This window comes from Cloeon dipterum, chromosome 1 (genome assembly GCF_949628265.1).
Source record: "Cloeon dipterum chromosome 1, ieCloDipt1.1, whole genome shotgun sequence".
In the NCBI taxonomy this organism is placed as follows: domain Eukaryota; kingdom Metazoa; phylum Arthropoda; class Insecta; order Ephemeroptera; family Baetidae; genus Cloeon; species Cloeon dipterum.
Window position 1 is genome coordinate 15,110,058 of NC_088786.1, and position 15,102 is coordinate 15,125,159.

The window sequence follows — 15,102 nt, forward strand, 5'->3', positions numbered from 1 at the left end:
CCCTGCAGTTCCGAGTTCGCAGAGTCAATAAATCGCGGCGTTCAGTCCTTAATTCCTCTTATGGCTTGCAAAGGAATCAATATAGAGCAGTTCCAATCGACGACTATTTTTCACACTGCGCGACCGAGAAATAATGCTTTTTATTTGCGAAGACAATATTGAAAGACGAGTTATTCGTTCTGGTTAGCAGCCGGCCGTGAAAATTTCGTTCGCAATTTCGACGCCGTCTCCGCTGCTTTTTGCGGTGAGAAAGGAATTGTGCAGAGGAGAGGCGCATGAGTTACAACTATTTGGCATCAATTCTGGTGGAAGGCGGAAAAGAATGGTGAGCGAGAAAGAGCCGGCCGGGTGAGAAAGAGCTTCTTCTGCTCTCTCCTCCTTCTCTCCATCTAATCACGCTTCAATATCTCACACCCTTTTTATTTCCAGCGGCAGCCAAAGCAAAAATGGAGAAGAAAACGAGAATTTCATCCAGTGCGCGCCAGAGTCCAAAAGCGAGCGCTTGATATATACTGCGCCTAACTAAGTTACACTTCTCTATATCGCCTCCTCTCGTTCGCCGAGAGATATTGCACCGGGCGAATGGAATTGAAATCAATAATGCATACATGACTGGAGCCGACAAGGATGAAACAATCTTTCCCGTCTGATTCAACATGTAGCCGGTGAACGCGGATTGTTGCCAGCGAAAAATTCCGTGTGCACCCTTCCGATACGCGGGAAACAGAGATCTGAGGTGTTGAGCAGAGGGGACGAAATGACAAAAATCGATAAAGACAAATTTAATAATTTAATGCCTACAAATTTTCAATCACTAGATTAGATAAGATCTATTTTTATATCATTGTTTTACACTTCAAATGAATAAATATTCTTAATTTGTAAAACAAATTTGTGTGCTGCCATTCATCTGGATGGTTTTGGTTTTAGATGCCTTTTAAATTTGACAGAGCTCATTATTTTGAGAATCTAATTCAGGAGTTTTGGTCGATAATTATGGTAAACTATTAAAAAGAAAACCATTTTGAAACTGTTTCGGTTAAGATCTGAAACTCTATGGATTGTGTAGTAAATTGAAACTTTTCCCACTGAGAAAGTGGAAAAAACAATTTACGTGCAGAATTCAATTCTCCTGCGCCGCTGAGTGCATTGGGTCGTTTGAAAAGCAGGAGTGCCATATTGATTTTCAAAGTTGCACAACCACAAATTTGCTGCAAAACGTGAGCTAGGACCCTGTGAGCAGGGCGTGCGGCTTTCCGGTCTCGGTAGGCAGGGAGAAATAGTCGCGGGGCAAATATTTTCGAACCACTGCCCACGAAGCACATTATTTTGTAATCTGGCACGAGAAAGAGACGGTTGGGTCAACGCAGTGTGGCGTGACAGAGAAAGGGAGCCAGCCTCAAATATTCACACACTAAAAGGCCTCTGCAGCAGCGGCTTTTTCCTAGCAAAAAGAAGAAAGCCGTCGTGTTTCCATGCGCATGCACACTCTTTTTCTTTGCGTGTTGTTTTCCATTGCGCGCACACGTGTTTTGCATTTAAATCGAGCCTCTCCAAAATATGTATGCATACGTTTCCTTGGCGTTTGCAAATGAATAGCCCGACTGCCGGGTTCTCTTCGCTCACTCGTGTTTTTCACACGTCGTTCGCGTCATCATTAGCCTGCCGGCGGTGCCGCGCGACTATTGGCGACTGCAATCATCGAGCTCAGGGAAATAGAAAAACTGCCCTATGAGTAGTGAGTATAAAGCAAGGGTCTGTTTTGTAGCAAAGCTCTTTGCTCACAGATGGACTGTTCAGTGTTAAGTGCAGTTGTACGCTCGGAAAATTTTATGCGAAATTTATATTCCCTTTGCCTTGAAATTTTTATTCGAGGGAGGCATTTCTGACGATGAGGAAATAAACGGACTTGTCCTCGTTGGTTTCAGTTGAGACTTTTATTGTTCTCGAAATGTTTCAGCTCCAAAGAGTGCCCTAATCATGAGAAATTGTACATTTTCTATTAGTAAAACATTTTCACAAAATATTGCTTATTTTTTAAAAAGAAGAAAGGCTTGACATTATGCTATACATTTTCACAAAAAGTTTAAATCCTTCAGATCTCAAGTACAAGAAAAAGGAAAGATATTTTCAACCTAGTCATAAGGGGGTTCTAACACGTAGGCTCTCAGGTACAAAAATGATATTTTTTTATAAATTTGCGCTCACCAATTTTCTTTGAACCACCGCCGGCACTGTGTATGTTCGGTTCGTTTGAAAAATTTCTCCCCTTCCACACGAATTGTGTTCTTCCAACTACCATGCAATACATAGCTCGCTTGGCGTAATAATTATTACATTTTGGAAGTTTCGATCGCCTTTTGCTTCGACCACCAACCTTTTTGGTATGTTTTTCCGGTTTTCTGGATTTTTACATATTTCCAGTCAAAGGAGTGTCCCTCTTCCTGCGCATGTTGCGCTAACTAAAATAGCCATTTGACTGGTTTTGACTGAGATCTTTTTCTTGGGATATTTACAGCCTGGATAAACAGGCCTTTGGTTGAGAAAAATTTTAAAGAACCAAAATTTTGGAGGGAAGCCAGTCAAGCTTTCTCATTGTCAGCTGCAGTCAAAAAAAGACTTTTCATGTGATGCGCGTTGCAGCGCTGCAGATAAGACCCACAAACATTTGTGCGTGTCACGCGCCTCGTGTATAGCCGAGTGGGTGCACGATTTCCCAGCGAAATCTGATCGCACGCAATTTTTTATGTCGTCTTTCCGTCGTCGTCGTCGTTGGTATTTCGTCGTGGCCGCGGAGAGAATACCAAACTAGGCGTCATCTCGAAAGCGAAAGAGGGAGAAACAAATTTGAATCGATTCTCAACCCTCTCTCACTCTGCTCTTTCACTTTCCTTTTGCATTTAATGTGTAACAATAATGCTTCGAGTGCAGTGGAGCGAGCAGCTCAAGATATGAAATTCGCCCTGGGCGTCCGCCATTCTTCGACAGAGAAGAAGACTTTTGAAAGCAGCACAGACGCAACAGTCGAGTGAACTCAACTTGATTTTCAGCTTGTTTGTTGGTTTGTTTGTTTATTCGCAGCCAAAGGTAAATTATCCTGACGTGATCACCAACCAGAAGAGAACAAACAGTTTTCACGACACATAGAATTTAATATCGTCGGAACTCAGCAGACATACACAAGCACACGTGGCTGTGCAAACACAAATTTCACCCACTGCAGGCCGCAGACGTTAATTTCCAATCTATTAGACGACCGTGTGTTTGTTTGTCAATTTCTTGAGCTTCATTTTGTTGCGTCTCATGCGGTCGCTATTTTAGTGTATTTGATCTAAAATACATAGCAACGTTTATGCATTAGTGCGCGCTTCAATTACTGAAAGTTTGCCTCAATATTAAGCGATGGGTGGTGGCCCAAAGTTTTCCTTAACTATCAATTCTTATTTCGTCAAATATAAATCTAAAAGAACTTATTCATATTGTAGAAAAATATGTGTGGTGAAATCGTGCCTTTTTTCAAATTAAAGCTTATTAAATTGATCGATAGAACGGCTTTAGTAAAAAATTTAAATCAGGATTGGAATCGATTAGTATGAGCACTCTTGCTTTGATAGTTCAGCACAAGAATATTAATAATATGCAGCCTTTTGATGACTGGATATTTTTTAACATGACATTGTTCTTGCTCTCTTCAGCATATGGTGATTGCCAGATGACCTTTACAGAATACAGCAAAGCTGCATTCTAATCTTACAATTTCTTAACGATGCTATTGGGTTTGATGGATTGTTTTAACTGACACCGTTGTATAAATTAATTTCAATTTCATGTTTGGAATTTTCTCCATTAATTTCAGAGAAATAAAAAATTTTATTTCCAATTTTACTATTTATGACCTTCAATTTTTTTATGCACCCGGATATTTTTGAATCTCTAAAGAAATTATCTGGATCTTTACAGACTTCTCTTGAGTTCTAAATCCTCATGAACAGTTTTTAATGATATATAATGCTGCCTAACAGCTGAGTAATTTTCATGAAATGATTTCTTTCCTTAAGTGCTTTTAGGACGAAAAGTGCCATTTGCATTTGTCCTGTTCAAGAATATAAGTGCTCACACGGTCGCCGCGTGCCACATACATTGACATCTCGCTCCAGCTATAGGAGGAAAGAGTAGAGCGATGGTAACGCTTAAGTAATTAGAATTGCGATCATGTCTGATGCATTTTCACTTTTTTACGATCTTCCAAGAGGAGAGATCATCTCAGCCGATTTGACGCTCCGTGCTGGGTAATGGCTCCGCAGAGCAAAAAATCGGCCGAGCAAGAAGACGTGGCTCATACAAAACTAGCTCAGAGATGGGATGGGGATGTGAAAAACGTTGTCGAAATATGAGAAATTTCGCACACATCATCCAATAAGTTAGTTACAACTAATACAAGTTTTTCAAATCAAGGCTCCCAAGTTATTGATACACCTTTAAATATAATACATTTAGGAGGAAATATTAAAATAATATTATTTATTCGATTATCATTTATCAAAATATATTGTGAATCACAAAATTCTTATAACCCAGAAGAAACGCTGCTCTATGAAAAAATTTAGATTTCGCAATAGAGCGGAAATTGTAAATTTCACCTTTTTCACGGCCCTAAATCTAGGACGTCGTGGAAGGATACATTTATGCTTGGATTCGTCTTATTCGAGTCTCCTTTCATCAAAACGTGCGATATGAAAAATTCCAGTCCTGTGTGCCGAGCGCGCAGTGAAAAAAGGTATTGAAAGAGCGACGAATGTGAGAGTGCGTGAGAGCACAACCGGGCAGATCGGCAACTTTTCTTTGACTCGCAAAGCTTGCGCATTAAGCAAAGTGTATCGTCACGCGCCCGCTGTCAAAAACGTCGAACGCTCAGTAATTATTATGAGTGGACCGTTTCCTCCACACCAATATTCGCCATTCATGTTTGATGGGAGGACCGAAAAATGGGGTATCATTGATGACTCGCAGTCGTCTTTATAAGCAGGCAGACACCTTCATAAACACAACTATGAGAATGGTCTGCTGTTTGGTAGACTCAGGTTCCAACCTGAAGTAGTAATATTTCAGCCAAATATTAGGGAAAGGCATGCTTGCTGTTATTGCAAATTTTCTAAATTTCAAACCATTTTTCGAAATGAATTTTACATTCACAGCCTATCTTTATTTATTTATTTATTCTCAAATTTAGTCATAATAATACATTATAGTATCACAGGTCAATTTTATCACTTTAAAACTATAAATAACATTTTTAATGACACCCGCCGACCCCTTTAACTTACAACAATGCTCTCTAACGTGCCGAGCTGCTGCTGCTGATTACTTACTCGGTAGCTACTTTTGTTAACAAATCACCTTTTTCGATATTCCTTTTGTCGTTCAGAATTCATTAACTCGCCTTGACTTTATTTATTACATAGGGGCCAAAAGTGCGTTTACGCTCGAGCAGGTAAAAGGCAGGTCACAACACATGCATTGTTCAGAGATTTTTCTTTTACAATGAATTCTTACTTTGATGAACATTTTTCATACATTTTTCACCAAATACATTTTGCGATTTTAACACTTTTGTAGTTAAATCAAATGAATTTATGAGTTATAATTTTTTAGTTAGAAATGTGAAGTGATTAGTTATAATTTATAAAATATTCTACAAGTCTAGGCCACTTCGGCTTTGTCCTGCTAGACTGGGTCTTAGCCTACTTGTTTGCCTGAAGTGTCGCCCTTTCTCACATGTTTTTGACTGTGATAAAATAATGTAGTTTGGACTAATTGTGCGAATAAACAAACATAATGTATAGTACTGATAAATTCAACACGCGATATTAAAAGTGATCTTTGAGAGAAAAAAAATAAACCAACCCTTCTGAAACTTTGGCACTCCCGGTTTTTAAGAACAGAAGTTGGGTAAGATATGGTATGAAATTTTGGCAACCAAATGTCAAAAAAGTTTCATACGAAAAGAGGGAGATTTATAAGTTTGCAACGAGTTGGTTGTATACATATTTAGGTCATTACCGTTGCGAGATGTGGTGAGAGAGGATGAGCAAAAGATTGGCAAGAAGTTGTGCGCACCTAAAGAGCTTTCGCCGAAAAGAACTTCTTTCAAACAAATTAACGTTTATCTTTTGCCGTTGGAAAATACGCTCCAGTTTGATGCACGGTAAAAAATACGCCGAGCAAAAGAGATGAAAGGAAAATGGGATTCTTTTAATTAAGAGTGAAAAATGAAACGTACAGAAAGGCGTCTTTTGCAGGCCTTGAGCACGCGTGCGATAACATCTCTTTTACGCGTCTCTTCACAATTTTTAATTGGAAGGATCAAGCCCTCACACGCTCTGTGTCTACGTCGGATTATTTGCGTGCTCTTAATTAAGCGGACACGCCTCCTTCTTTAGGGTGAACCGACACTCATCTCCGCTTCTTGTTTTCTTCTTTTACGCCTCCAATGAAGCAAGAAAGGGGAGAGAAACGCGTGCGTTCTTTTGTTTGCCACGACAATTTGTGATTTCCTCGAAAAAAAAATGAATTAAGGGAAACAACATTTTAGCCACCATGTTCAGCTTTAAAAAATGTATTTTCCCTGCTGACAAGAGTGCGTGTAGGGTTTTTTCATTTCTGCGTTCATACAAAGATTTACCAAATAATGAAAATTTACAACCTTATTTAAATTATGAAATAAAAATGCAAATATTGAACGCGTTTTACATAGTTTGAAATATTATTTCAAATTAAAATGAAATATTATTTCAAATTGACCTTGACATACAAGAACTAAAATAAATAAATGAAGAATTTTCGAACGTTTATCAACATTTCATTCTTGCAAGAGTGAATCGTCGGTATGTGTTTTATGTTTCAATCGATTTTTATTTCGGTTTGAAACATGTCATAGACAAATTTTTATGCTAGATGATTTTGCATTTTAAATGGTAAGATGAAACTTATCAGTCTTTACCCCAATAAAGAGACACAAAAGAAATGAAAAATCAGACGACAAAAATTGAGACGTGGAATACGACGTATGATGTCTTTTATTCAGTTAAAAAATTCGACAGAAAATATTGAAAAATAACATTTCATGCTTTACTTGTTCACTGTTGGCGCCCACACACTTTCTTTACTGCCAAATGAGCTTGGCGACGAAAAAGTCAAAGTTTATTCAGTCTGCGAAGGAATAAAAATGCTCCTTTGGGATCGTTTGGACCGCTGACAAGTCTGCTTCCATAGCGCCAGCAGTCGTTATGAATTGCTAATCTTGGCCTTCAAAATTTGGAACAAAGAAAAATTATATCGCATAAATTAGGCAATAGCAAAATTTCATTTTGCTGACAACTGATTGTAACTAGTAATCAATAGTAAAAAATAGATTTGAAACCATTATTTTAACCGTAAAGGTTCAATTCGGACATATAAGAGCCATTAGAGCCATGAAGAACAACTTCCAATTATCTTTGAGACGGTATTTCCGTTTGCGTACGAACCCTTTTAGCGTCGCTTTCCACGAGCCCAGTTTACTTCTCAACCCTTGGCAGATAAGCAGCAGAGTGATGATAATAGGCACAGCGTTCGTGCTAACGAATTCATAACACCTGACGCGCAAATTGACCCTTAAAACACGTGCAAAAAGGACAATTAGCCGTCCTAAAAGAGGGGGCGGGGCTGGTACGACCCTCTCGCAGAGTGTGCCGAGATACCAAGTCGTTTTCTGCGGCAAAGTTTGCGACACTTGATTATACGCCGGAGAGCAAAAAGTGGAGCGAATGACACGCGGCGTGTACAAAGTGGTGCATCCGCCCGCTCTTCTTATTATTTATACAAGCGCGCGCTTTGGAAAAGCAACACTCTGCCCTGCCCGCCCAGTGCGATAAAACTACTCGCGCGAGTAAGATGAATTGCTGTGCTACTTAGGGGCCAGGGGTGGAAAAAATTCCTTTGTCACCCGAAGCTTTCGCTGGCAAAACCACAGCTTGGTTTTAGACTTTGTCGAAAGTTGCTGTCTTACTTGAAATGCTTTCTTCCAAAAACACTTGAACAATTGGACACACAAACTGATTAAAACCCAAAAGTTCTTCAAACGTAGGCTTCCAATGATAAATAGCTGTAGTTACTTTTTTATTATTTATCAAGAAATGTATGAGCGTAATTTTAATTGAATAAACGGACACATTTTTCATAGGAAGGCTGTTTCAAATATGAATTGATATACAGACCAAAAAATCAACTTGCTTTCGTCATCAGCTTGAAACACTATCGCAAAATTCATAATCACAGTTTAGATATTTCTTTCACCGCAAGAAAAATTGTTTGTCAAAAGTTTCTGAAAAGAAGGGTACTTAATAAAATTGTTTCTATATGTATGTTATACATACTTGCCCCTTGAAGTGCACGATTGTCACCATTTTAAACTTACTTTGGCACAAAGAAATTAATTGCTCAACGTCGTAATTACAGTTGAACAAACAGAATATGATCGTGAATGTTTATAAATAATTGACGCTCAAGACCCAATATTTGCAACTTTGTTTCTTCGCTTTTTGGACCAGATCTTGCGTGGTGAAGCGTACAAGACCCGATGTGTTACAATCTTTTTGTGCTCTATTATTGTTATTATATTCTGACAAGTATGTATAATTAACTGATAATTCATTTCACGTGCCTTAGATTTGAGCATCACCTATGAATGATATTTTAAAAGTAATTCCCTGCGTGTTAATAGATAAATGTGTTTTATACAATATCTTTAGTTAGGTAATAATGGCTGAAAAAAATAGTAGCTAATAACATAGCCTTCTCCAGGACGTGATAAAATGGGCGGAATCTAAGGGAAATTGAGGCATTTTGTTTTAACGAAAAGGAGCTGGACAAATTGATGAGCAAAGTGTGGGCAGTTAAGGAAAAATTAGGAGCCGCCATCGCAATGAACAATCCTCAGACGGGATACTTTGATATTTAATAATTAATAATGGTTTCTCATCCAGGATTAAAATTCAAATCCACGCTTCCTGGAAAACATTCTCCCACGGAAAACGAAAAAGGCTGGCGAGATTATTTTTGCTGCCGCTTTCAGCTCAGGATTATGCAATATAGAGCGCGATGCAACACGCGCTTATCCATTTCATAAACAAACTAATATAGACAACAACTCAGTTGAATCTTTGCTAGCGAGAAAGAGGACATTGTATTCTCCTCTCTCTCTCTCTCTCTCTCTCTCTCTTGTACAAAGCTCGATAATGCAGCGTAATATAATAATGCCGCGCTTGCGAGTTCATTACTCGGCTGGCGGCGAGGATTTAAAGCGAGTGCGTTTGACTTTTGCCAAGAGTGAGAGAGAGCAAGCAAGCGAGCGAAGAGCTTTGATTGCGACTGCAGAGTCGTTTGAAGTCGCAGGGCGGGGGATGCTTATCAGGTGCTCACCTACAAAGGTATGGTATAGTGCAGCCGACTCAGTCACCGGGCAAAAGCCAGCGTAATCCCGCCCGTCGCTCTCCAGGCTAATTAAGCGCCTCAAACTTGCACTCGTACATCGCATTTGATGCTCAAGACGCCCGCAGGACACATTAATAACACCGACAGACCCACCGTCGAACTCTGTTTGCTCTGTGAACGCTAGCATAAAATTATTTGCTTGAGACAATTAAAAATCGCACTGGGCATTATTATGTTTCGTTTGTTTGCTGAATAAAAACTCTCGAATTTCGAGGGATAAATTTTTAAATTGCATGCTTCTTAAAATTTAAATATCACAGTAACTCGTAATCGAGGATTGTTTTTGGAGAAATATCAAACTCATAATTAGAGGGGAAAACACCGATTTTTCATAAAATGCTTTGGATTAAAAATAAATCTGAGCAGTATATTGAGGGCCCAGCTAAACATCTTCGGTATGATCACCAATTTTCACAAAATAATATTTTTTTATAAAAAAAAAACCCCCAGAGCCATATTTTTTGCCGTCTCTAAATCTTTTTTTAATTTTTAGCAGCGATAAAATGTCATTAATCATAAGCTCGCTCTATCATATTTTTTCATTTCAATCAGATATGCTCCTTCATTAAGAACAAAAAGTAAGAATTTCAATATCTAAAATACTTTCAAAATTCACTTCCTCTAGTTATCTCAAGCTGGTGAAATTCGCACACTTTTAATAACCGTGCAAATTTAATCGCGAGTGATTTTATTTGGGCGTCGAGGAGGCGAGTCTAACTCGAGACAAAGTGCCGCGGGGCGAAAGCGCGAGAACAACTCGCATAATTAAGGCTGAAGATAAAAATAACAGCGAGAGAGGCAGAGGCTGGAACATTATTTACGCCAGACACCAGCCTTTTTCCCGTCCATGTGTTTTTTCCGAGCATTTCATTGTCTGGCGTCTGGATCTGTGCGCGTGCTGGGTGCGAACGCTGATTTTTGCAGCTAGTACTCTTTATTCCAAAGTGTTGTTTTATCTTGCTCTGAGAACTTTTCTGCGCCCGTTCTCCGCCGAGGGAAATGGATTTTCGATAACAGCTCACCTGCTTAAGTAGAGCAGATTGCCGGCGCGTAATGCAAAATTAATGAAGTTTGCAGAGCAGATCGCGCACCGTATTTAGAAAATGGCGCTACTGATACACCTACGATATGGTTCATAACACACAGCTTGTATCAGTGCGCCCAAAGCGAGGAAAATGCTGTGTCACTACGAATCTGCGTTCGACGTTGCTCAAACAAAATCTCTTTATTATGGGCAAAACTTTCTTAATATCTCTAGAGTTACAAGAGATTTTTTATACATTCGGATATTAATAAATTGTAGGCTGGAGTTCTATTTTTGAGCAGGCTTCATGTAGATAGCGACATTATTGAAAGAGAGATTTACTTCACAAATTCAAGAAAATGCAGCGATTCAGTCTTTGTTGATCTCTTCGTGATAGCGTATTGTGTAAGCTCAACCCAAACGACCAGCTTAGTATATGGTAGTTTTGTGCACTTTAAAGAAATGCATGTTTTCATTTTTTAAATGATTTGAAAGAATCGAAAGATGAAAAATCATAAAATATATTGATGAGTTTTCCGTAAACGAAATGTATAAAATCGCAACGTGGCATGATTTATGTTGGGCATTTAATCTTGCTAGCTTGAGTCAGATTAATAGCTCAAAAGTGGAGAAACCTAAACTTCTAATAAAAAAATACATTCACAATGGTACTTCTTGTTTTATCACGGAGTAAATAGTGGACTCTGTGAAAAACGAATCGCGTAAAAATGAATCTATCAAAGTGAACCGTTTTCTAATTTTAGTCATCGTGGCTGTTTGGTAAAACACATTACAAGCTCATTCTGCGAGATATTAAGAAGCAGGTTCCCTACAAGTTTATTGTATGTACATCACTGTCTTCAGAAGGTTATGAAACTAACCATTATTTTACATAAATTAAAAATTATTAAAAGGTATACTTCTCATCATGACTTTAAATTCTCAATGTGATATTTGTGTATGTTTCCATCCTTTATGGATATTTTGCTACTGTTACAAAGGGCGCATAAAATTGAATGATCATACACTTAATTTTCCTATGGATATTTCTAGAAGCATCTTACGCTGCATTTACTTTAACACTTTGTGTAATTTAACTTTCAAATATTTGCTAGTTAAAGCAGCAGAGTAGTCCTCGAGTGTAGTATGCAGTTTTCATCTCTCGCAGATTCAAGAGGCTAAGGTCTACCTCCAGTATTAAAATATAAATCTACTTAATTTATGAGACTCTCCATCTCAAGGAACACGTAAAAAAAACTCGCAGATATGATAATATATATTTAAAAACATACTGTATAAAAGTCGACTCTCTTTCTCATTAATCTCGTGTTTTCGTTGGAGGCCGGAGACACTTGTTCTCCAGCGTAAAATTGGGCGGTAAAAGTTTCAGAATCGCAAACGTCTCTCTCGCTCTTCCTTTCTCTGCCTACGAGTGCGCGAGAGAAAGAAAAGTTTACACCGCACGCGGAATGTGCCTTTTTCCTCGGCAGGGTAATGCTCGTTAAAACTTTGAGTCCGTTTCTTTCTCTCCGCGGGCGAATCAATCGCGCTTAATAATGCAGCGCGTCGAAAATAATGTCTGTGCCGGCGTCGCCACCCCCGCGGAGGAGCAAGGGTTGCGGCTGCTGCACGTGCGAGACCTACCTGAGTCTGGGGCCGGAGCGGAGTTGGCGAATCGTGGACACGGCACCAGCACTGAACGCACACTGAGCCGCCGGGGTTGAGTGTGAGTCAACCCCGCGCGCGCATCGATTGGCGCGCCGCGGCGGCGCCCGCAATCAACCCTCCTCGTCTCGTCCGGCGTAGTTACAGGTGCGCCCTACCTGCACCCTCGCTCCTTCCTGCCTTGCCTCCCTTCCTGTCTCCCCTGGGGTTGTTGGCCGTTTTTTGCAACCGCCGGACTGCTCGCTCTGCTGTGTTCTCTTCATACACGTCAAATCTTTCAGCTGGGAATTCTGCCGGACGCGATGCTCTTTTTTTCCTTTGTTCACGATGTGCGCTGGAACGCTGGTGAGATTTTCGAGGCAGCAGAAAACGTGCCTTCAATACTTGCAAGCCGCAAGTATTCAAGCCTTTAAAAAGTGCATAATAAGACATGGCTGTTAAAATTGCTTGTATTTCAACCCTCAACATTACAAGCATAAAAATATATTTCAGAGAGTACATTCAACGCGCTGAATCACACGTAAATTGTATATTATATTTCAGGGAGAAATAATTTTGTAATCAAATTCTGGAAATTATGTTGAACTCTTTAAGCGCACCACTTTAAAAACCAAAAGTTTTTCACTGATAGCTTATAAAAGAAAGTCATGCACTCATGATTGAAATTTTTCGCAAAATGTTCAAATTTAATGGGGGAAAATTTACTCGCACTGATAAATTTGAAAGCTGATGTTTGAATTTTATTTTTAAGTGATGTACTTTATGTGCTGGACGAATCAATATAATACAACTCCAATTTTCATGATCATAAGTTTATTCATTTTGCGCTTTTACTTATGATGCTTGAATGGGTGTGCCTAATATGACAGACATAATCTTCCTATCCTGGGAACATTTATCCATTCCTCGTGGACACAACATTTGCAAAGCGCAAATAACCGGCTGGAATGGCATTTTTCTACATTGACAGCGGGTCGGTGAGCAAATTATTGGTTTAGTTTGTGGCCAAATAGCAGGTTTGCCGAGTCAAATGGTATTATTAGGCCTCGGGCAACAAATCGAGCGTGTGATTGGATCAGCACACCGACCGCCGAGCACCAACCAACTGTCTCTAATAATCGGCCCAAATAAAATGCGCGCACATTTGCAGGCACACGAGATGTGCACTTTTTCTCTCTGCTCTAATATGCACTCTGTATCTGTTTCCCTTTGTCAGTTTCTACTGCTCGAATTGAACCATCAGGGTCGACAATTATAATCGACTCTATTTCTCAGTCACAATAAGCTAAAAACTACACTTTTCTGTTTATAGCAGGTTTACAGCTGTCAAAAAAGGTTTTATCGATGCAAAAAATAATTTGAACTCTCGACAGCACTATATCTCATTCAAATATAATAAAAAGACAAATAATTAACAATTGGCTAAGAAACAATAACTTGTTAAATATGAGAGAGTTCTCTCTCATGCAAATCATATCTTACTAAAATCTCTCTAGCTACCAGACTTTCTATTCTATATTCTTTCATCTCATGAAATATTTAGCATTTTAACCTTCTATATGTTTATGGCTATTAAATTTATATGAAAAAGCACCAGCAAATAATTTACGTTTTAGTTGAATAAATAAAATACATACGTTTACAAAAAATAATACACAGGTAGCAAAGCATCAATAACAAATTAACTTAATTAAGTAAATTGAATTGGTTTTACAACGTGGGTCTAAAAAAATTAGAAGCGAACAGGTCGTTGAATTTTTCTAGTTTCACCCTCAAACTGATTTGGTGAAAGTTGGAAAGGCCAGACAAAATTTAGAAAAAAATGTTTGTATATTTTAAATTCAGCTCATGTTTTGAGATTGTTTGAAGCTAAAGTAAACTTGATTTTGTGACCAATATTTTCAATCGCAAATAGCAAAATTCGTATCCAGCCCTTTTCAGTCCATTTTACAGCTTTGAAACAGCGAATGTGTTATCAGCCGTTAAGCAAAGTTTGGGACAACTGTCTAAAATTGTGTACCCGATGCAAAACGCGCGGCTGGCCGTTAAGATTATCTGGTCAGGTACATAAATGCAGTGGAGCGCCTAATGGCGACAATAATGAAGTCTTATCTTGATTCTGGCACATTTCCCAAACACATAACGCGCGAGAGCGGCTTTATATTCTTTAACCCATTTTCGTTGCGACCTTTTCGGACGTTTATTTCCTGCTGTGCATTTTTCGCGGCTTAATTTCCTCTCGTGTTTGCGCAAAAGCTCAAGAGCAATCTTGTTGACGCCGCAAACTCGGTAATGAGAAAACACGGAAAATAAATTAAAAGTTTCTCCCTACCTCGCGTGTGTTTGTTTGTCTTTGATCTGTATTTGCGCACGAAACTCGAAACACATAACTAGTCACGGTTGCACCTCTGCGTCGCATGAGCTGTTTCAAAAGGTGCAGTCGAACTCAAACTACGCAATGAATCATTCTATATCAACTCAACCAATTGTAATTTATCCCTCATTATACAACAATCGAGCGTTTTTAACAGTTTTCGACTATATCCGTTGTTTTTCTTGGGTTCAAATATAGCTATCTGAATAATTTTTTGGAATAGCTTTGATCAATAAACAGTTGTAAAGCACGGTATACATCGTCTAGTTTGCATATTTTGATTAAAAACAGAATGAATTCGGAGAAGTGTTGGTGAATAAAATTTCACGAGGTATATAATCTTGGGGAAATTCGGTTATAACAGCGCTATAAAAGTTCGGAGCGTAAACAATTTTTGCGCGACTTTCCGTCTCGGTTGGGCTTCAATAAATTTGGAGACGAGCACACGTGCGCGTTTGATGCAAATGTTGTTATTGTGTGCTGTCGTTATGGCCCCCGTGAGACGACC

At 39.0% G+C, this 15,102-nt stretch overlaps 1 protein-coding gene across 2 annotated transcripts in view; it reads right to left on the reverse strand.

Annotated features, from left to right (window-relative positions):
- Window positions 1–12,281, reverse strand: part of LOC135935308 (discoidin domain-containing receptor 2-like) — a 114,357-nt gene extending 102,076 nt beyond the window's left edge. For both annotated transcript variants that reach the window (XM_065477660.1, XM_065477584.1), the window contains exon 1: window positions 12,200–12,281. The gene's annotated coding sequence lies outside the window, so the exon portion shown is untranslated. The remainder of the gene's footprint in view (window positions 1–12,199) is intronic.
- Between the last annotated feature and the right edge of the window lie 2,821 nt (window positions 12,282–15,102).